The sequence below is a fragment of the Eucalyptus grandis genome, chromosome 1 (assembly GCF_016545825.1).
Source record: "Eucalyptus grandis isolate ANBG69807.140 chromosome 1, ASM1654582v1, whole genome shotgun sequence".
Lineage (NCBI taxonomy): Eukaryota > Viridiplantae > Streptophyta > Magnoliopsida > Myrtales > Myrtaceae > Eucalyptus > Eucalyptus grandis.
In genome coordinates, this window is record NC_052612.1 from 3,626,419 (window position 1) to 3,648,725 (window position 22,307).

Genomic DNA, 22,307 nt, shown 5'->3' on the forward strand with positions numbered 1-22,307 from the left:
AGTACTTAGTCCTTTACCTGCTCATGATCCATTGGTTTCCCTCAACACAACACACATCACATCACTTCCGATAATCCTCTTGCTATAATTGTAAGTCAACACACGATTAATCCCTCATGGCCCAATGACATTGTGCCTCGCACTGTCTTGGCCTCATTTCTTCGTATCAAAATATTCGATAAAATATCGTGCGTGGGCACACGGCTGGCCTTAGCCAAAATATAATATTTTCCTTTTCATAACTCCCACATTTTCTGTAGTCCATTCAAATATTTTTGGCATCATCAATCGATGCTCAGTTATTTTTTTTCAATTAATAACCAGAGATTATTCAATTAAAGAATAATTTCCAATTTCACAAATAATTCAATTTAGCACAAAATAAAGCTCAATTAAATAAATGGACAGCGCCACGACAATCAGCACAAAATTCCGGTCGTCGGCCATCTCAATCTTAATTTCCGAAAAATAAATAAATAAATAATTAATTTCAAAAATTAATAATTAATTTCAATAAATCCAATTTAGCTCAATGAAAGCCCAATTAAATAAACGGGCTACACCACAATCATCAGCATAAAAATTCGGCCACTAGCCATCCAAGTTGAATTTCCGGAAAATAATTAATTAATTAATTAATTTCGAAAATTAAATAATTAATATTAAAATTCAATTTAGCTCAAAATAAAGCCCGATTAAACAAACGGATTCCACCACAGTCATCAGCATAATTTTCCGGTTCTAGGCCATCTCCTTGAATTTTCGGAAAATAAATAATTATTTAATTTAATTCCGAAAATTAATATTTAAATGCCCAAAATCTCACTTAGGCCCGAATTGCCAAATTGAAGCCTAATTAGGGTCGGAAAATTCCCGAGATGCTTCCAATAAATAGTAGACCGCGTCTACTTGTTAATTGCACAATCAATTTATCTAAAACGCATCACAATTGACTAATAATTGCTAATTTATTCTAATCTAACAACCTAAACATAATTAATTAAAACTAAACCAACCTTAAAGCATAATTAGTCAACTAATCCAAGATTAGTGAGATTACTCACCAAATCGCGCGCAAATCGGATCAATCCGACGGCGGCGACGCGAGGAACGAAACTTCCCAAAGCGACTCACGGATCCGAGGCCCGGAAACGGCCCAAAACGGCCTTGAACAGTGCTGGAAACCCATTTTTCCAGCTGCTGTTCATGGCCAAACGAGGCTGCTTCGGTGGCTGAGATGGCGGAGCAAGGCCGGCGGAGGGCAAGGGGAACGTCGGGGAGGTCGGGCGGAGCTGGGCGGTGGCCGGAGGTGGCCAGACGGGGGCTGGTCGGGGTGGAATCGAGCTAGGTCACGGCTGGATCGCGTGGCTTGGGCACGCACGGACGACGGGACGGCAGCTGGCGCACGGGCGCGGCGCGGGCCGCGGGACGAGCGGAGAGCGGGCGGCTGCGATCGTGAGGCTCCTGCTCGAGCTCCCTCTTCTGGTTCGCTTCCTCGGATGCGTGGGGAGGAAGAAGAAGAAAAAGAAAGAGAGAGAGAGAGAGGAGAGAGAGAAGGGCTTGACCGGTCAAAAGGGGAAAAGAGAAAGAGAATAGGCGGTGGGGGTGTTCGCATGGATGGGAGGGGAGAGGAGAGAAGAGAGAGAAAAGAGAGAAAGAAAGAGAATGGAGAGAGAAAAAAGAAAAAGTAAATAACATTACTTTTCCTATTGAATTTTCTTCTCTTTCCCTTTTTATTTTCTTTTTGATCTTTAATTTTCCTCCAATAATTTCTTTATTGAAATTTCGGACTCAAGTCAATAATTTGACGGACGATGAGACAGAATCCTAAAAATAAGAATTATGACACGTTTAAAATTCGATTCCCGAAATCGAGTTCAATTTCGTGGTTAAAAATCAATCGACGTGATTTTAGTCCAATCCAACAAATTGAGTAGCTTTTAGGGATTTTACTGCAGATACGTCCCTTAACGGCTTTACTCAATAGGTTAGTTAACTCTTGAGTGATCAGCTCAGAGAAAAAGGACCGCAAACACGTCGACGAAATGCCCATTTCACTTTATCGAAACGGGGTCGAATTTCAGGATGTCACAAACCCTCCAAAGATCGCATGCCCATCGGACCCCATTTCCTCCTCTGTTTTCCCCTCGTTCCAGTTTCTACTCCAGCCGACCTTTCCCCAAAGATCCGAGTAAACAGTTAACTTCCCGGTTGAATCAGCGAACGAGCCACCCATTGCCACTAAGACGACATCCAGACCGTTCCGGAGCACCTCGCCGCTCGCCGGAACAATTCTTCGGCTATCCCGTATGGCCGCCCGAAACCGCCGCTCGCCGACCGCTCCGGACTCGCCCGGTTGCGTCTGTTCACCTGTTTCGCGGTTTTCAGCCATTTTCTCCCCATTTCTACCCTACCTCCACCCATACCAACCACCAGCAAGATCCCTTTGACCCTTGGGAACCGCCGGTTGCCAACCACCCACTCGCCGGAGCTCCGATTAGCTCGTTTTCGCCATTGAAGTTGCTCGTTTCTTCTCTGATTCAGCCTGATCGAAGTAGAAGACAGCAAGAAGTTCCAGACTTTGACGCCCGTTTTCGTGTCTTCTCAGCCTCCGTTGGTGTTGCCGCTTTGGGGTTTATCGACCGCCTTGGTGTCGTGGTCGCCGTGAACTCACTGCGCGCAAAACCGGTGAGTTTATCCTCTAAACCTTGCTTAGCAAGTTAATCATGCTTAAGGGGTGTTTAGATTAGTCTAATTAGGTTTAGGTTGTTAGATTATATTATTTTAATGTAAATTAGATTAGTTGTATGATTAGTTTAATGGATGTTTAATTAGGGCTAATTGTATGATTAAATTAGTGTAATCTTGTTTAAGCCATAATTAATTATTTTTAATTAATTAATGTTTTCGAATTTATAAATATTATTTTATTAAATTATATTATTATAATATAATATTTAATTATTTAATTTTCGGAATTAAATTTAATTATTTAATAATTTCGAAAATTTTGCCAAGATGACCTATTGTTAGAATTTCGCGCCGATCGTAGCAAAGGCGGTCGGTTTGTGTTAATTGTAAGCTTAAATTGAGAAATTGAGTGATTGATGGTTATGGTTAGTTATTCCAAAAGTGTGGAATTGAGTGATATTGATGAAGTTTTGGTATTTAACTTGAAAATACCCGGTGTTTTAGAGGGTAGGACTCGCTGAGACGTAGTCTCATCTCGGTTGTAGGATAATATTTCAGGTCCCTAGATGACGGTCGTGGAGGACCAGAAGTCCTGGAGTTCGGAAGGTGGAGACTGAAGAATCGGCGAACGTGTCTGACAAGTTGGTCATAGGACAGTTCCCTAATTGTGGAGCCTGTCTATTTTGTAGACAATCCAGTGTTGTATATAAACCTATGTGTTTATAAGAAAGCTTGTTTGGTTGTGATCGATTGCCTGCTTTTCTATCCCAAGTTAAATGTTGTCAGGGGATTTGATTCGCTTCCGCATGCATAATAAAATTGAATGCGTCGGCAACATGTCCTGCGAAGTCGCATTTCTATCGACCGCAGTGGGATGTGCGCATGCTTGAGGTTCGGGGCGTGACAGCATTCCAAAGGATGATGATGTATTCTTCTAGAGTTAGGATTAGCTCAAACCTACCAAACATAAAAGTAATTGTCTTCGGGCACCAGAAATGCGCCATGGCTTGTATGACTTCAGGATGAACAATGATTTGAATTAACGATAGGAGATGACCAACTTTAGCTTTCACGTGCTCTTAGGCATACTGGTCCAATTGACCCCACCATCTGAAGAGCTCTGCTTTGAGAGCAGGAACAAACTAGATATCGTCTTCTCCCATCGCATATAAACCGGGACTCGAAAAACCTACCTTAAATTGCCATGGGCCAATAAAAAGACTGAGTAAAAGTAAAAAAATTACTCTACTTTTAAAGAAAATGGCAAACACAAGGACATGCGCATGGGATGTGTGGCTCGATTTCTAACTGAGAAGGTTTGTTGAAATTAAAAGGGTATCCGCCTGTCGCAGTTTTGCGTTAGCAGCGTACCCTCTTAACCTCGGCTAGAGAAATTCGGGGAAAAGAAAGGCAACCTCATAACGCAGTCTCGCATTCAAAGTCATATCTTTCTTAACACCATCCTAAATATCCTATGGCGACCCAGGTCCCGCGGCCGGGTTGTGTGTGCCATGTGTAGTGCTAAAACAGTAAAGCATGCATAGCAGTTTATAACTACAAGACATTTTATTTTAACCAAAATTAAAATAAACCTCTAAGCTACTGACTTGCATAAAGAAAAAAGACAAAAACAAGTCAGTAAAATCCTTAAACAAGATAAAACGGCCTAAGTCCTCAAATTGTCCCCGGTGGAGTCGCCAAGCTGTCGCGACCTCCTTTTCGGCGCCCGATCAGAGGCGGGCGCCTTGCAGAGGCTAGACTCTCCCAAGTCCACCAATTCGCGGCTTAATGGTTCAAATTTTAATTTGTAAGTCAATTTTAGAATGGAGTCGCCACTAATCAGTTTAGGGTGGGTCGATTAGAAACCCAAGCGAAGTATCGGGAGAAATACTTGCTTCAACGCAACCAAAGAAATTAGGATCGAGAACTTGATTACACTAGTTAATCATTCATGTCCTTTCGGTACCTAATCTTGTTTAAACCCTAAGGCTTTTTGGATTTTTGAGGGATTTTCCATGCATTTGAGGAAAACATTTTTTTGGGTATTTTTCTCATTTCTTTGACATAAAAGGGAATTTTTTGATTTTTTTGGTATTTTTGGAAAATATGGGATATTTTGATTTTTTATTTTCTGGAAAATAAATTATTTTTATTTTATTTTATTTTAAAAATATTATTTTATATTATAATAATATAAAAAATAACCGACTCGGGTCGGATTCCCGGATTGGGACCGACCCGGGTCGTTGACCCAAACGTACGCGGGCCCGACTCGTTTTTTTCTTCTTTTTCTAATTATTGATTAAAATGGTCCGATGGCTCGTCGTTTTGGGAACGATCCGGCCCGACCCGATGACACGGTGAAACCCTACTCGGATCCGACCCGAATTTCGGCGCCCAAAAAATTGCGGAAACCCTACAAGAATCCGATCCGCGCCCGACCCGGATCCGACCTCATGACCCGGTTTCCAGCCGCCCTTGATTCGCGCAAAAGCTAATGTGGACATCGAGTCATATTGAGGAGGAGGTGCTAAGGACCCATTGTCTATTCCTACTGGTTCGATTACTCGAGCGCGGGCCAAACAATTCAGGCAAGCTGTTGGCGTCATGGTTCGTGATCTTTGGCGTAAAGATGACCTTGGATCAAATCTTGAAGAATCTTGGAAATCTTGGTGCAATTTAATTATCTTGTCACCAAATAATTGACCAAGTCAATATATATATATATATATATTCTTGTTTAAGAATATTCTAAAATAGGAATATTTTAGAATATAACGCATTAGATTTTTAGGGTTGGTTTTTAGGGTTTGTGTGGCAGCCTATATAAAGGATTTGCCAAATTTCTTTGGGGACAGATATATTTTATTTTTGAGGAAAAGAATCGAGAGGTTCTCTTTTTACTGTTCTTTTGAGGACTTCACCTAATCAAAATTCTCTTGTGGCGGTCAATTCGACTTATCAAGTGAGATAGCGAATTCTTTCGCTCGTGGCGTCTATAATGTTGGTTGGTTGACACGTGTTCATCAACAGGTCACGTTCATACCGAGGTTGCCAATCACAGGTTTGATTGGAGGTCGATGTTTGCAATTCGCACCATCTGAGCCTTTGTAGAACGATCCTTCCGCAACGATTCACATCAGTTCGGTATCAGAGCTAGATTCTACAAGGTCTATTTATCTTTAATTTTCTATTGATATTCGGCAATTTGAGATTTATTGAGTTAGGGTTTCGGTTCTAGTTACAAACGAGTCGCCTTCTTGATTTTTTTTTTTGTAAAGAGAAAGAAAACGCACCAAAAAAAAAGTGTGCAAGAGAAAAAAAAAACAGATTTGGCAAAAAAAAATTAGCCGAACAAAAAAAAAATCAAGAAGGCAACTCGTTTGTTAGTAGACCAAATTGAAACAAAATCAGTAGTGATTTGCGTTTCAATTGGAATTTCAAAAGTTGTACTTATTGGTTTGAAATTGTTACTTGCTGAAACAAAATCAATAGTGACATAATCTTGTTTGATTAGTTTGATTGATTGTCGTGAGGGGGTTGAGAGACAAGTTTTGAGTCCAATAAAGAGCTTGTGAAAAGAGAATACGAGAGGAAAAATGCAAGAGTGTGTAAGCTTAATTGAGGGTGGAAAAAGCCTAGACATGAGTTAAACACAAGAGGAGTGACAAACATCTCAAGAGAAACACATGAGGGAGTGATTAGTGAGGATTTTTTAGACTAACGTTTACTTGCAGGTCTAAAATATGTCGCACGAAGAAAGCGTGAATCAACAGGAGGTTGACTCCATACGAAGGGATGAAGCGCTCGTGGAAAGCATCCAGCAATTGAGGGTTGTAGTGGAGGAGCTTAGTGGCCGAATGATGGGGAATGGCATGAGGGTTGATGGTGACCGAGAGATACCTCGAGGAAGGCCGTAACATCAGCGAGATGCATCTAGAACACAACATAGAAGGCAATGACAATATGATGATGATGAGGCCGACATGGAGGATGATCGAGATGCTCGATTTGAAAGGTGGAATGGAGGCCGAAGGTTTAGACACCGAGGAGATGATGAACTTGGCAACATCAAGACGAAGATTCCTTCCTTCCAAGGGAAGAATGATCCCGATGCGTATCTAGAGTGGGAGAAACGCATGGAGATGGTATTTGATTGCCAACGATACTCTGAGCTCAAAAAGGTAAAAATTGCAGCTGTTGAATTTATTGATTATGCTATAATTTGGTGGGATCAACTTGTGACTAGTAGGAGGCGCAGTGGTGAAAGACCGATAGAGACGTGGGATGAGATGAAAGCGGTGATGAGGAGGCGTTTTGTGCCAAGTCATTACCATCGAGATTTGTTTCAAAAGTTACAAAACCTCACACAAGGCAATAAGAGTGTGGAAGAGTATCACAAGGAGATGGAGATTGCCATGATCCGTGCTAATGTGATGGAGGATCGTGAGGCCACAATGTCAAGATTTTTGAGTGGTTTGAGCTGAGACATAGCAAGGGTGGTAAAGCTGCAACACTATGTTGAATTGAAAGAATTGGTCGACAAAGCCATCAAAGTTGAGTGGCAATTGAAGTTGGACCGAAATCACAAGAGTGGAGGAGGTTCAAATCAGAATTGGAGATCGAATTAGAAGAGAGATGAGAAGCCAAATTGGAGAGGAAACAACACCAAAATCGAAACTTCAAAGGAGAAGGAGAGGGACAGTAAAGTTGGAATGAATCCGGTTTCAGGTAAAACCGAAAATCCTAACACTAGAACTTGTGAAATTAAATGTTTTAAGTGTTTGGGCAGGGGTCATATGGCGAATCAATGCCCTAATAGGAGGGTGATGATCATGACTGGACATGGTGTTATTGAGTCCGAAAGTGAAAGGGAAGAAGATGATGATGAGATGCCACCATTGGAGGATTGTAGTGATGGAAAAGTGGCTATAAAAGGAGACTTATTGGTGGTTAGGCGTTCTCTGAGTGTGCAAGTAAAGAAGGAGGAGCATCACCAACAAAGAGATAATTTGTTTCATACAAGGTGTGTGATGAATGATAAGATCTGTAGTATGATAATTGATAGAGGTAGTTGTGCGAATGTGGCAAGTTGTATTATGGTGGATAAATTGGGCTTGAAGACAACAAAGCACCCTAGGCCTTATAGACTTCAATGGTTAAATGATAGTGGTGAGGTGAAAGTATCGAAGCAAGTTCGAATTCCATTTGAGATAGGGAGATATAAGGACGAGGTAAAGTGTGATGTTGTACCTATGCAAGCGGGTCATATCTTACTTGGAAGACCATGGCAATATGATCGAAAGGTACATCATGATGGGTATACTAATCGTTATTCATTGATGATGAATCAAAAGACTTATACCTTGGTACCAATGACACCTAGTGAGGTGTATCAAGATCAACTAAAGTTACAATGAGAAGCCGAGAGAGAGAGAGAAAATGTGAGAAATCCGAGGGCTTGCATGGTGTGTCTGAGACGCAAGGAAAAGGAGAGGCCAAGAGAAAGATTGTGGTAAAAACCGAGGGAAAAGAAGAGAGGAAAGAAAAGAGGCAAAATAATTTTTAAAATCAAGTGAAGTGAGGAGAGCTTTAGTTCTAGATCGACCAATGCTTGTACTTGTGTACAATGAGGTTTTATTTTCTACTAACGATCTTGACCCAAGTTTGCCTAGTCCTGTTGTGTCTTTATTGCAGGAATTTGAAGATGTCTTTCCTGATGAACTTCCTGGAGGGATACCACTTATTCGAGGCATAGAACATCAAATTGACTTGATTCCTGGTGCACCATTACCTAATCGACCCGCATATCAAAGCAATCCCGAGGAGACAAAGGAACTTCAGCGGCAAGTTAGCGAACTATTGGAACGAGGGTATGTGAGAGAGAGTCTTAGCCCATGCACCGTCCCTGTTTTGTTAGTGCCAAAGAATGATGGAACTTGGCGAATGTGTGTCGATTGCCGAGCAATCAATAATATTACGATAAAGTATCGAAATCCTATTCCTAGGTTAGATGACATGTTGGATGAGTTGCATGGTTCTTGCGTTTTCACTAAGATCGATTTGAAAAGTGTCTATCACCAAATTAGGATGAAAGAAGGTGATGAATGGAAAACTGCATTTAAGACCAAGTATGGATTATATGAGTGGTTAGTAATGCCATTTGGATTAACTAATTACCGAGCACGTTTATGCGACTTATGAATCATGTTTTGCGTGCTTTTATTGGTCGATTTGTGGTTGTCTATTTCGATGACATCTTAATTTATAGCCGAATCCTGATGACCATATTGAGCATGTGCGAGTTGTCTTGCAGGTTTTAAGGGCCGAGCAATTATACGCTAATCTAAAGAAGTGCTCTTTGTTACCAACAAATTAGTATTTCTAGGATTTGTTGTTAGTGCTAATGGTATACAGGTTGATGAAGAAAAGGTTAAAGCAATCCGTGAATGGCCAACGCCTAAGACCATAGGAGAGGTGCGTAGTTTTCATGGATTGGTGAGATTTTATCGACGATTTGTGATAAATTTTAGCACTATTGCCTCACCATTAACTGAGGTAATCAAGAAGCACGTGGGTTTCACGTGGGGAAAAGAGCAAGAGAAAGCATTTAATCTGCTAAAAGATAAGTTAACTAATGCTCATTTATTATCTTTGCCGAATTTCAATGCTACTTTTGAGATAGAGTGCGATGCTTCTGGTATAGGAATTAGAGCCGTGTTGATGCAAGGAGGGCATCCCATAGCTTATTTCAGCGAAAAATTGAGTGGAGCAACATTGAATTATCCTACCTATGATAAGGAGATGCATGCTTTAGTGCGAGCTTTGGAGACTTGGCAACATTATTTATGGCCAAAGGAGTTTGTGATCCACACCGACCATGAGACCTTGAAGTACTTGAAAGGACAGCAAAAGTTGAATAAAAGACATGCCAAATGGATGGAGTTCATTGAGACTTTTCCATATGTGATAAAGTACAAGAAAGGTAAGGAAAATGTGGTAGCCGATGCACTTTCTCATAGGTATGCGATTCTAACTATTTTAGAAGCAAAGTGTCTAGGTTTTGAGCATATCAAGGGCTTATATATTGATGATGATGACTTTGGGAGAATGTATGAAGCATGTGAACACGTTGCATTTGATAAATTCTATAGGCATGAGGTTATCTGTTTCGTGAAAACAAACTATATTTGCCTAAGTGTTCTTTGCATGAATTGTTGGTGCGAGAAGCGCATAATGGTGGTTTAATGGGGCATTTTGGTATTAATAAGACTTATGAAGTGCTACATGAACATTTTTATTGGCCACATATGAAGAGAGATGTCACATGTGTTTGTGAGAGATGCATTGCTTGTAAGCAATCGAAGTCTACAACTAAACCGCATGGCTTGTATACACCATTACCTATTCCAACGCATCCTTGGATTAATATTTCTATGGATTTTGTGTTAGGATTTCCTAGGTCTAGATATGGTAGAGATTCTATTTATGTGGTTGTTGATCGGTTTTCAAAGATGGCTCATTTTATACCTTGTCATAAAACTGATGATGCATCTCATATTGCTAATTTGTTCTTTAAGGATGTTGTACGTTTGCATGGCATGCCTAGATCGATTGTTTCAGATCAAAATTCTAAATTTCTTAGCTACTTTTGGAAAACATTGTGGAAAAAACTAGGAACATGGTTGTTATTTTCTACTACTTGTCATCCACAAACCGATGGTCAAACCGAGGTAGTTAACAGAACTTTAGGGGTATTGTTGCGTGCTATTATTAAAAAGAACATAAAATCTTGGGAAGATTGTCTGCCACATGTTGAATTTGCATATAATAGGAGCATGCATTCTGCTACTAAATTTACACCATTTGAGGTTGTCTATGGTTTTAATCCATTAACTCTGTTAGATTTAACCCCTTTACCTGTTGATAAGCGTGTGGATTTAGATGGAGCAAAGAAAGCTGAATTTGTCAAGGTGTTGCATGAGAAAACGCACACAAATATTGAGCGCAAGACTGAGCAATATGCAAGGCAAGCTAACAAAGGGCGCAAGGAAGTGGTGTTTGAACCTGGCGATTGGGTTTGGGTTCATATGCGCAAAGAGAGATTTCTTAAGCATCAACATTCTAAGTTATTACCGCGAGGGGATGGACCATTCATGGTTTTGGAAAGAGTTAACAATAATGCTTACAAGCTTGATCTTCTGGGTAAGTATGACGTTAGTGCCACATTTAATGTTTCTGACTTGACTCTTTTTGATGCCGTGATGATTTGAGGACAAATCCTTTGCACGGGGAGGGAATAATGTGGACATTGAGTCATATCGAGGAGGAGGTGCTAGGGACCCATTGTCTATTCCTACTAGTTCGATTACTCGAGCGCGGGCCAAACAATTCAGGCAAGCTGTTGGCATCATGGTTCGTGATCTTTGGCGTGAAGATGACCTTGGATCAAATCTTGAAGAATCTTGGAAATCTTGGTGCAATTTAATTATCTTGTCACCAAATAATTGACCAAGTCAATTTATATATATATATATATATATATATATTCTTGTTTAAGAATATTCTAAAATAGGAATATTTTAGAATATAACGCATTAAATTTTTAGGGTTGGTTTTTAGGGTTTGTGTGGCAGCCTATATAAAGGATTTGCCAAATTTCTTTGGGGACAGATATATTTTATTTTTGAGGAAAAGAATTGAAAGGTTCTCTTTTTACTGTTCTTTTGAGGACTTCACCTAATCAAGATTCTCTTGTGGCGATCAATTCAACTTATCGAGCGAGATAGCGAATTCTTTCGCTCGTGGCGTCTATAACGTTGGTTGGTTGACACGTGTTTGTCAACAAGTCACATTCATACCGAGGTTGCCCAATCACAGGTTTGATTGGAGATCGAGGTTTGCAATTCGCACCATCTGGGCCTTCGTAGAACGATCCTTCTGCAATGATTCACATCAAAAGCCCTACCTGATTCCTGGCCCGGGTTCGACCCGACGACTAGGGGCCGTGACCCGAAAAATTGGGAACCCTAGGGTTCTCAATTTGCGACGCCGAAAGTGGGGAACTAAGCGTTGCCGGGGCAACGGCGGTGACGACTACGATGGTGGTGACGGTGACAATGGTAACGGTGGTGACGATGATGATGATGACCCTTATTACCTGTGGCGAGGTGGCAGACGGTGAGCGGCGGAGATGGTGACGACGGTAGATGGTGCGTGACGCCCCTTTTCCCTTCGATTTCTCTCTCTCTCTCTCTCTACCCTCTCCTCCGGCTGGCCTTTGGATCTCCGGCTGCTCATCCTCAAACCTCCCCTGAAGTCTCTCAGTGGGTTGTCTGAGGCTTGCAACCTTGATCCTTGCTCAGCCTCCCTTCCTCTAATTTTCCTCTCTTTCCGAGTTCGCTTGTCGTCGGCCTCCCCGAAGTCTCTCGGAGGGAGGTCGTTCGAGTTTGCGACCGGATTTCCTCCTTACTGGCTCTTTGAGCTCCCTGAAGTCTCTCAGGAACCCCTCTGAGCTTGCTGGCTTCCTCTCTCTCCTCTGTATGTGTTTTCCGACGAAGGTGGAGGGCCTATTTATAGGCAAGGGGGCGACCGGTCGACGGAGCTTCGACCGCTGATCCCCGCGCTGAACGGCCTCCGCCAATCGAACCGGCATCCCATCCGCCACTTGTTCGCCAGCTGCCCCCCCCACGCGGGTCGCTATTCGTCCGTTCATCCGACGTCACACCCTCTGCACGTGTGTTGCAGAGGCAGATGGAGGAGGAAGATGATCAAAGAGGGCTGGGCTAGAGGAGGAGGAAAATGGGCCGTAGAGGCCCACGCGGAGGGGAAAGAGAGGGAGAGAAAAATGGGCTGCTTTTTTTTTTTTTTTTTTTTTTGTTTTGCTTGTTTTTTTTTATTATTTAGAAGAAGGAAAAATAAAAGAAATTAAAGCCTAATTAATAACCTAATCAAAATTTTGGTGTCAATAGCTACCAATATATCTTGGAGAGGATGTTGACTAGCAAGCTTTGCTGTTGTTAGGATGGGTTTTATTTTTTTATTATTTTTTGGTAATAAGAGAGTGGTGAATGGCTAGCAAATCCACAAACTTCTCCATAGTTTTTACGAGTAGAGTAAAGAAAACATGCAAGAGTAAATAAGGTTTGCAAAAAATAAACACACATTTAAGGCACAGCCATCAAAATGAAATATTGCATGGCCTCCTGAACGGGGCTTTGGCGCAAATTACGAAGATTTGCATCTCTTTGGTTGCATTCCCGCAGAGGGACATATCATTGGGGGATGGGACCATGGGGGCGGGGTCTTGGCACCATGGGAGGAGATGGAGATAGAAAATGACTCAATGTTTCCTGGCATCGGACGTGATGTCGATCGTACCTATTAGCTTTTGTAATATATATATATATATATATATATATATATATATATATATATATATATATATATGGATGGTTTGATGCTTAAATGCAATTCACCTTCTTCAATAAACAGGACCGCGTTAAGCCAATTGACAATACAATTACATGCTAGATTAGGAAGAGTCAAGGCATTACCAGTTCTCGTCAAGCAATTTACAAACCGATTTCATGAGACGTAGAATTATCAGGAAGAATCACAAATCAGCTCTAAAAGTTTTGAACGTACCCATCACAAGTTATGACTAGTGACTACATTAACTCCACCATGCTACATTACATCGCACGGTCACCCAACGCTAAGCCCCATCTGCCAGAGTCCGCTTTGAAGTGCTGATGCATAGAACTGCAACAAGTCAAACCAGTTAGGACCAGTCCAAGTCGCCCAAGATATGACATAAAAATCAGAAATTCTGAATACATCGTTACCGTTATTTCCTCGAATAAAAGAACCCATGTGCGAGATCCTTGTTTTTAATGTTTTCCAAAAAAACGAAATGAACATTTTGTGCGATCATCATCTAAACTGAGAAATATTTTCACTTGTATGAGGTGCCGAGAGCTCAACTCATAGATCATCATCCCCGACTAATTAAAGTTACAGAAAAGTAGTTGAAGGCACATTGGATTCAGTACAACCAATAAATACAAGAACGAAAAAAAATAGGAAATTCAGCATGATCGAGCTACATTGAGAAATTTTTGTTGAAGAATTCTCCTAATGGATAGAGATCATGTTGAATGAAGTGCCTCAACAATCGATGACAAAATTCAGTTTGACGATAACCGATCTCCTGAGAATATATTTCAAGAAATCTGTGGGGGTTTTTCCCGCGGCCGGCCCTTTCTGTCCTCCTCCTCCACTCATCCTCGAAGTCCGCTTCCTCTACTCGAAACAAAAAAGATCGATAAAACGTAATTCAATCAAGCGGAAAAGAAATCAAAAATTGCCAACTAATTTGCCAGAGAAAAGGCTTATGACAAATTAGGTGGTCAATCTATCATACTGCATTTCTGAAATTTGGTCTCCTACGCTCGTCTTAACTTATTTCTCGGAATAATGGATGGTGGTGATCTTTTATGTGAAGAAAATCAAATAACGGACAGCGATAATGATGAAAGGAATAAGAGGTTATTGTCCAATTATATAAATTTTCAACAGCTTGATTCAATTTTTTTTTTCAGAATGTTAAAAAGAGTTCACCTGCTATTTTCCTTTCTCATTTTTTTAATTTCCCTTTTCAACCTTTCTTTTTTCCTCCCAATAAATAACTTTCTTAATACGGTGTTGTTATATGTCGTACAAGCTGGTTTGTTTAAGAGAATGAGAAATAAAATTTATTGATTTTTTTAATATAAGTTATATGATTCATCAAAAATATTTCTTAAATTAATTATTTTTACTCGTTTGTCAAATCGTGGTCTCCGTACATTGTATTAGTAGTCCACCATCGTCTCCTCTCAAAGCTTTCCTCCTTTCGCGTTGCGGGACTCGCATCGCCCCGATCCTCCACCACGACGGACGACAGAGCATCTGCTTTGACGGGCAAGCGCTTCCTGTGGCCGCCGTCACTCCACCCATCGACACCGGATCATCGATTTGGAAGTGGATCAGCTTGTGGCCCAGTACGTACTTCTCTCGCCCGTCAACAACGCCTCGTGGGAAGCGAGATCTGAGATATTCGAGGAGGTCGGCGATGCCGGTGCGACGAAGAGCGCTGCTTTGCCGGAGAGCGAATTGGCTTCGAGGAGTCCGTCCAGGAGCAGGACAAGCGTTTTCTACAAGTTTTCGTGTGATTATGTTGCTCGGAGATCAGTATGGGAATCCTTGGGATGAGATTGTTAGAAGCAAATTGCGCAACCCCAAGATCTCCATAACTAGAACAAGAACATATATAATTGATTAGAAAGATTAACGCACCTGTTTTAGAATCCATCGAACATAAAGCAGAAGCAGAAAAGGGATTATCCACTTATCAGGAGATCCACTGTTCTTGAAGCGGAAGCGGAAACACAATGTTCCACGAGCAAGTCCTTCACCTCTATTGCTCTCCGTATCACTGGCTCAATGAGGCGGCCCCCCTCACGTGTAGCGTTAGGTAAATGCCCCTTAGGTGAGGATACATGTGAGAATTAGGGTTGGAGGAGAGACTTGAGCACTATTTATAAAGTTTCCAGCTAGTCCTCCACTAGCTAGCCCATATTAGACTAATTAAGAAACCTTCTATCTCACTTTAGACCAACCATGTTTTACGGTAACCGTAAAAAAGTAAATTACAATATCAATTAATTTAGTCCACATTATGAAAACTCTTACATTCTCCCACTTGGACTATATTAATTGAAATCTTACTGTATGTGAACACATTTGGTCCAGAGATAATTCTTAATAGTCAATTCTATCACATAAAGTCTTAAACACCGAATCATGACGATAACTGCATGTATACGCACAGAGCCTTCCATGGTCACGAATGTTCTCAACTTTATTGATATGGATTCAATATGGTAGTGTGTCAAATGGATAACATCTCTCATAGAGAGATCCTATTTGTCAGTCACCATTCTCTTACCTTAGGTGTCACAAAAACTTGTGCTACTAGAGAATGCTTTATGGTTCCAATGAACCCACATATGTCTTATCCTTATGGTTAATTTTTCTTTATGTATCACAAGACATATGTACAAGACTAATAACCAAATGCCTAGATGCCCCTAGCCTTCACTCAAGGTTTATACAATCCCTTAAGACTTTATTAATATGTATTCAAGATAATAACAACGCATTCAAAAATATTTTATTGAATGCAAAAGTTGATACATATCAAACCATTACAAAGTGTAACGAATACAGATAAAATCTTTATCAGAGTAAAGCCAAAATAGCTCCCACTAAACAACATCTTATGATGCTCCTAGGCCCATGCTAACGACATGTCGCTCAAATACACACGGGCGTAGGCCTTTAGTTAGTGGATCTACAATTATATCATCTATGAAAATATATTATATTAAAACGCCACATTTCTGTATCGTTTGCTTTTGGTCAAAAATTTTGACAACCATATATTTAGACCTCTTGACCTCTGTAGTAAATAAATAACACTACAAATTTGTTATCTCAATACAACCGTATGGGTCTATCCATAAAGTTAAAATGATTAACTTCTTCATGAGGTTCTGGAGCCTAAAAGAATGTTACTAACACTGCTTACATAGTAGAAGATGACATAGAACTTTATTTATTGCACTTACTCCTAACATAAATATGTATTCCGTTATTGATTGCATGTCATCATAACAGCCAGCAAAGTTTACATCTAAATACCCTACTAACTGCAAGAATTGAACATGTCTGTAAATTAGCATATAACCTCTTGTCTTCTTTAAGTACCTTAAAACCTTCTTGACAGCAACCTAGTGATCATGTCCTAGATTTAACCGATATCTACCTAGAAGTCCCATCACAAAGACAACATTTAGTCTAATGTAAATTCGAGCATACATTATACTTTTAAGTACAATGACACAAGGTACATAATTTAATTAGATTTTCTCAATATCTAAATAAGGACAATGTGATAGATTTAGTCCATCACCCTTAACAACAGGAGCAATTCCTGGCTTGCAATAATATATATTGAATATTTCCAATATACAATCAGCAAATGTCCTCCGAGAAAATCTAATATAATACGGCAAAAACAATCCTTACAGATCTCAATACAAAGGATATAAGATGTCTCAAGATCACAACTTGTAAGTAAAACATTATGTACATAAAGTATGAGAAAAAATAAATTTCCTCCCACTGACCTTGCAGTATATTGAATTACTTTGTTTCCAATTGAACAAAATAACAACACTATAAAACTTTAATAATATTGTCTGGAAACTTGTTTAAGACTATAAATAAGACTTTTTAGTCTACACACAAGTTTACTTCAATCATTTGTTACAAAATTCTCCAATTGCACAATATAGATTTTGTATCTATTTTGCGTAACTTTATATCAAAATAAATTATTAATGCAACGTTCACTCTGAAAGAATATTTAAAGAAAATAGTTATTTATTTACTATAAACAATCCACTTCTCTTTCAGAGTGAAAACTTTAGTTACCAATTGGCTTTAAATTCCAATCTTTTTTTGAAATTCTTTTAGTTTTGTACGCCAATTTGCAACTAATGAACTTATGATCTTTAGGCAAGTAAGTTAGTTTCCTAGATTGTATACCATTTTTTATAGCATATAATCATATACTTAATTGAGAACAAGAAACGACATTTATATAAGTTGCTAAAACAACCATGTAGTGGATATTGTAATCATCCTCTCACAAATAGACTATATAGTATGATGGTATAACTGATCATCTTGCAACCACTTCATTCTGCACTTGAGAGGCTTAAGAAATTTCATTATAAACTATATCAAGAATAATACCTTGAACCTCAACAAGTTTAGTTTATGGTATAGGAGATTCCGTAATTATCTATATAGGTAAAGACAAAAACATAGTAGCCTCCATCATATTATTATTTTTAATAGTCTGAGAGCAGCTATTATCTACAATTACATCAATCTTTAGAAACTTTAGAGTATGTGATTCCATAATTCTTGCACCTTCTTTAGGGTCATAAAATCGACACCCCTTTAACAATCTAGATAAGATACAAAATAATTCCGAGTGGATCTTAATTCCAAAGCACGTAATATTGGATTAGATAATCTCACTTTTGCATGACACCTCTAAATTTCATATGATTCAAGTAATTTATGTCCAATTTATAACTCAAAAGAAGTTTATAAAACAACTTTGATAAGAGATACATTTTGTATGTGAAAAAAAAAATTACTTTCATAATATCAGCCAACAAAAAACCAGATAAATTAATCTTACTAATCATACTCATCACCATGTTCAATATGGTGCATTTATGCCTTTCGGCCAAATCTTTTTGTCAGAATTTTCAGGTATAGTAATTAAATTACCACCCCAAAATCTACCAAATATTTGACAAATGACCCTTTAAGCTATTTCGCATTGTCATACTTACCAAAATACTCACGGCCACTGTTAAACCTTACAGCCTTTTAAGACTAATTGTAAGTGTTTTATTCTTTATCTCGGTCATTTTCCTTAAATAGAAAACTTTCGGAAATAACCTTTTAACCATATACAAGATGTATATGTCATTAGGACTTAAACACAATCTTTGCAGATGTGTCATAATTTCAATATCAGACAAGATATAATTTCAAGCAACTAAGGCTTCCATTATCTTATAGCAGTGCAGTCCGTAAGCAAACATCTTTTTAAGTGTTCCAGAATGGAATACTTCAAGAACAGTAAGCAAATTCAATTACTATTTTGTCAAGCAACAAATCATATGTCTACAACTTAAAATTTGAAGCAGTAAAAACCTCAATAATAATGAAGTTATTAATTACAGAAAAAGTGACTGAAAACCAAGCAATATATATAATTAGCATCATGTGAGTACCGTGTAACTTGACGTACAAGTACACATCCAGAGAGTTACATGCATAATCATATAATCACTTTTGGGCAGAATACATGACATGCAGTTGTACACTCCTCACATGATAGCGGTTATGATAAAATATTCCAATTTTTCGTGAATTCATCACCTTTGGGCATATGAATCTCTAAAATCAGTCACTCCTCCACAACACTATCATTTATCCCTTCATGAACTAATACACAATCACTTCCTTTGGGAGTATGACTATGCATTAGATCGGGAGACATCCCAATCATCATACAAGACCGAAATTTCTCAAACCCAATCAAGCGTGCCACTTTGGCGGTCACTACTCAATTGAATCATTGAAATTCTCTCATACCAGGGATATAAACTTTTCTCCTCACATACACCATATACATGTGATTTTAACTTTAGTTATAGGGGCAACATATTACCAAAATCATATATCATGCTAATTACATTGCTTTATTCATTAATAAAAATTAATCATACATATATATAGCGAACCTGAAAGACAAATTCCAATGAGATCATTGATCACAGTAACACAAGAAACTTCTAATAATAGAGAATAAAACATCTCTTATGCACCCCGATTACATATTACCAAAACAACATAAAAAAGAATGAATAGAGAATAAAACATCTCTTATGTACCCCGATTACATATTACCATAACAACATAAAAAGAATGCTGATCTAAAATATCTCTCACAAATTAACATCAATAATAATACAGGATACACCAAATCGACAAGCTTAACAGCTGATCCATTATCACTCATGAGTTCATAAGGCAAAAAAATAACTCCAAGGCCAACAACTGATTTATTAGCCAATTTTTAAGTAAGAAATTATCATTGTAATCAACCATCGGCTTATTAATTATGTCAAACCAGAAAACTTAACAATAGATACTATTACTTTTCGTAAATGTTGTCATACTCCTTAACCATAAAAAAATATTCAACTTGATAGACATTAACAAGTGACCAGATGAGTTCATGTACAATATACAATAACTTAATTGACATGCATTACCCACATACAGTATATATGTTAATCAGTACAATTAGTTTCGTCACGAATTCTTAAGAACATCTATCATTCAAAGATTACCAACGTGTCAAGGAGTATGCTTGAGGAACAAAAGTTTCATAACCTTTATTGTTTCTCATCAGCTCAATACATAGCTCAATTACTATTCCATAATGGTTGTATCTCATTAAGCCAGCTTCAGTTCACAATAAAGTTTAATTTTTATTAATGAATCATACCATTATAATGTTTATGTGATAACATACCTGTAACCCAACACTTATATTTAAAAAATCACAGAAAATATAAGAAAAATACGCAAAAATACACTAAAAATACACATATTTAGGGTTCAGTATGTATTTTCACATCCATAAAATTATAAAACATGTAAAATAAATATACCACGAGATAGAAAATCACCATACGAGTCTAACGCCGCCAACCACGCGCCAAAAGAAGACCCCACGCGCCCGCACGTGCCGCTTTAGTGCGCGGCGCGTGGAGCTCATGCGCGAGTCTTGAAGCCGGTCAGAAACCGATTCGACCGGTGGTGGTTCGACCAGTTCTCGGTCCAACCGATGGTCTAACCGCCCGGTCCGACCACTTGACTAGTCTGGTCAACGGTTGATCGGGTCGGGTCGGTTCGCCTTCTAGGTCGGTTCGATGACGTCATCAGGTCGGGTGTTGACATCATCGGGTCGGTCGCTTTCGTCACCGTGACGTCAGCACTCACGTGCGGCGCACGCATCGGGTTGGACCCGGGTCGCTGACGTCAGCGGCTGTGTGCGTCGCACGCCCCGCACGTGGGGGCGCGTGCGGCATCCTACGGCAACGCGCCGCCCACGGTTCTGCTCGTATTATCAAGCCCAGTCCGAATTTGCAATTTAATTTTAGTTTTATTGAGCAAAAAAAACTCGAAAATCACAAATTATGGCAAGATACATACTAATTAGGGAAAATCCATACAAATTAGGGTAGATCCGTACAAATTATGGTAAATCCGTACAAATTATGGCAAAACCATTTGCGTTCCAAGTTCTAGGGTTATGGAAGCTCTGATACCACATGTTGGACGCAAATTGTGTAACCCCAAGATCTCCATAACTAGAACAAGAACATGTATAATTGAGTAGAAAGATTAACGCACCTGTTTAGGATCCATCGAACATAAAGCGGAAGCAAAAAAGGGATTACCCACTCATCAGGAGATCCACTGTTCTTGAAGTGGAAGCGGAAACACAATGTTCCACGCGCAAGTCCTCCTCTATTACCTTCCGTATCACTGGCTCAATGAGGCGGCCCCCCCTCACGTGTAGCGTTAGATAAACACCCATTAGGTGAGGATACATGTGAGAATTAGGGTTAGAGGAGAGACTTTAGCACTATTTATAGAGTTTCCAGCCAGTCCCCCTCATTACGGGCTAGGCTCAGCTCGGCATACATTAGCAAGCTCATATTAGACTAATTAAGAAACCTTCTATCTTACTTTAGACCAACCTTGTTTTACGGTAACCGTAAAAACAGTAAATTACAATATCAATTAATTTAGGCCACATTAGGAAAAATCTTACAGAGATCAGGATGGGGAAGCTGGTGGAAGATGTCAATGCTCTCGCTGGGCCTATATGCTGCTATAAGGTAAATTAAACCGAACTTTGAACAACTATTGGATGGTGATGCTTTTGTTTCTGGTTCTCAACGTGGTGCCATTTGTTTTCTGCGATGTTTCTCCGGCTTAAATTTCTCGGTTTGAATGATGGTTCAGCGGTTGAAATAAGGTTTTAACAGAATTTCGAGCGTTTTTGTCCCTGCCTATTGCTTGTATCAACGCAATGCATGCTGCATCATTGTAAGAAAGAGAGTTCCCATGGGCTTTCTCCGCAAGAGATGAAGGGTATATGATGTCATCGACAATGCTAGAGTTAGGTAATACAGTTTGTGGTGCTTCGATAAATTCCTGATATAAAACTGAAAGGTGCCGGAGCTTAGTCGGTGGGTAATCAGTTCTAGTATTCTGCTATTCATAGTTTGAATGGCAAGTCGTCGATTGAATAATCTAGAATTGGTCTTCTGGTAATTAGGGAATACATTGTAACAACATGCTGCTGCTTTCGTGTAAGAAGTACTTTGTCTCTATCATTCGTATATGTGCATATCTAAATTCTCATTAATCTTCTGCCTAAGTTCTCCAGTCATTAGCCATAGTTCAAATAGTGTGGGAATTCATCATTAGAATCGTGCATAACAGAACATCCCCATTGTATTCAGCCTTCTGCTTTTGGACCAGCATTGCTCTATTGACAATGGCAACGCAAGGCCTCTATTATTAGTCACTGCTTCGGTAGACAGAATGGTTCTCAAGAGGCCAATCCATATGGACACTGAATTAAAAATAGCATGAGCTGTTACATGGGTTGGGCGCTCATCAATGGCGATCCAACTGGATGTAACTCAGTCCATAGAAGGTATCATATGAAACAGTACTTCCAATCGATGATAGTATGCTACTTCCTCCCCTCAAGTTGATGATTGCTTTATTGGCTTATGGGACGAGAATATACATTTCCATCTGCTGCCACTAAGCAGTTGCCGGAGCAAGGAGCCACATTACTCCTTCCGATCAAGGTTGATTCTTCCGCCATC

At 39.4% G+C, this 22,307-nt stretch overlaps 1 pseudogene; it reads right to left on the bottom strand.

Moving 5' to 3' along the window:
* Window positions 1–22,307, bottom strand: part of LOC104428073 — a 104,901-nt pseudogene that overhangs the window by 30,182 nt on the left and 52,412 nt on the right.